At 52.2% G+C, this 2,179-nt stretch overlaps 1 pseudogene; it reads right to left on the bottom strand.

Annotated features, from left to right (window-relative positions):
* Window positions 1-1,181: 1,181 nt before the first annotated feature.
* On the bottom strand, window positions 1,182-1,800 carry LOC113919258 (annotated as a pseudogene).
* Between the last annotated feature and the right edge of the window lie 379 nt (window positions 1,801-2,179).

The following is a 2,179-nucleotide window of genomic DNA, read 5'->3' as shown; positions in this document are numbered from 1 at the left end:
AAGTAGTGGAGCTAAGGGTCACAAGACATGAAGCACGGGTGCAAAAAATTAAAAACCCACACAAAGCAAATCCAAATGTTTTTCATGGACACATGGATTGAAAGAATTTACATCAGCTCCTTAACAGGGATTGCCTCTGAGGGGCAAGGGAAGAGGAAAGGGTTGTTGGAAAAGGGACTTTAACCATATTCATAACATTTTAATTATTTTATCAAAAATGTTTGATATAGAGAAATATTTTACAGTTACTATTTCTGCATGATTTAGCATGGTTATTTAGCATTCTTTTTTTTTTGAGAGTTTAGCATTTTATCCTCATTTTTAACCTACAAAGTGTAAAGTGTTCATAAAAGATTTTAATAAATATATTAAGGCTTAAGGTGATCATTGTTTCGAGTGGAAGAGGCAGGATTGCTTTCTAATATCCTAGTTTACATTTAGAATGTAAATGTACAGAACAAAAACGTTTGCCATCTTACAGTGAATGACACCAAACAAGAGCTTGCCCGTTTCTTTTTTGCCAACCTAACACCTCTGTGTTCTCTTCCTTCCTCCTCCATCGGATAGACAAAGAGGGATCCAAATTTTGACAGGTGAAGAGAATGCAGTTGATTGGTGTGACCTGAAATGTTTACTTTTTGGGTACAAAGCTTTCACTGAGTTAGTAATGCAGCTTAGAAAGAAAGCCCAACCAAGAGCCTTAAATGCTCACAAGACGAAAGCAAGGAAGGCTGCCCAATGTATTAAGGATGGGGAGGCCACAAAATGTTAGCTTTGCTACACTGCAACCTGGAGGCAATTGCTACAACAGAGAGTGTAGCAAATCGTCTACCGCCTGCAAGGAAGTTAACTAGTAAAAGTCGTCTGGCCTGAAATGCCGGGGAGGGTCTTCCCCCAGGATCCTCCCGTTAGATTCCCAGCATAGATGGGACTCGTGGGCAGGGGTGTCTCTGTTACCGCGGTGCCAAGCACGTCGCTGAGCACCTCGAGGCCACGTAGGCAGAAACTCCAGCCATCGCAACAGACTGCCACGCGTGTCCTCCAAATTAAACTGGCAGCCCTGGCGGCTCGCGCCCGGGGACTGCCCGCGATGGAGGAGCAGAGGAGCCTTCTTGGAGAGGAGAAGCTGAGGCTGACAGTGAGTCGGGTAGCAGCAGTGGCCTCTCCGCCGAGATCCCTTTCTAGATGGACTCCCGAATGCCGTCGCTGCCGGAGAGCGAGGAGACAGGCAGCGACAGGTCCCCTCCCATCGTGGAGGGCGCTGTGCTCCTGGAAATATTCCTCCTCCTCATCGAAGAAGCCATTCTCCTGAGCATCAGTGCAGTCCGGGCTGGACGCGGCCTGGCACGCTCCCTTATATTCCTGAATGGACTCGTAGAGGCCGTGGAGTTGGCAGAGCAAGGACATGTCCAGCTGTCGCAGGCCAACCATCTCCTTGCGGAGCAGGGCCAGCGCGGCGTCCAGGTTGGGAGGCTTGGCGGGCAGCCCCCCTCCCCCGCCCCCCGCCCCCACCCCCACCCCCACCCCCACCCCCACCCCCACCCCCACCCCCACCCCCACCCCCACCTCGGCCCTGCCGCCCACTGCTCACGCCCCCGCGGCTCAGCTGGTCCTGGATGCGCGACTTCCGTGCCTACAGCCGCTCCTGGTGCTGCCAGACCCCCGACGCGCCGCCGCCCGCCGCCCGAGTGTAGCGGCCCACTCGGCCCGCTCAGGCTCTTGGGCAGTGAGGGCCGCCTGTCCACCCGCAGCCCTCGGACCGCGTCCGCCACCCCCCGGCGCCGCTCTCGCCTGGCCCATTGCGCCAGACCCAGCCACGTGCCTGCCGTTATTTAGCGTTCTTTAGACTTTTATGTGTTTTTTAAATTTTCTTAAAATGTAAAACAAAAAAGAGAGAGAAAAGGAAGAAAAAAAGTTTAATCAGGGCAAAATGCTCCCAGAGAAGGTTGCAGAGAAGGATCAAAATGGTTTGGTAAATAAGGGACTGTATGAGTCGGCTAGGGCTGTTGTAACAAATACCACTGACTGGGTGGCCTAACCAACAGAGATGCATTGTCTCACATTTCCAGACGCTGGAAGTCCAAGATCAAGGTGTCAGCAGGCTTGGTTTCCTCTGAGGCCAAGCTGCTTGGCTTGCAGATGGCTGCCACCTCCCTGTGTCTGCAGGTGGTCTTCCCTC

Source organism: Zalophus californianus, chromosome 3 (assembly GCF_009762305.2).
Source record: "Zalophus californianus isolate mZalCal1 chromosome 3, mZalCal1.pri.v2, whole genome shotgun sequence".
NCBI classification, from domain to species: domain Eukaryota; kingdom Metazoa; phylum Chordata; class Mammalia; order Carnivora; family Otariidae; genus Zalophus; species Zalophus californianus.
The sequence above is the reverse complement of the archived record's forward strand: the minus strand, read 5'-3'. Positions and strand labels throughout refer to the sequence as shown.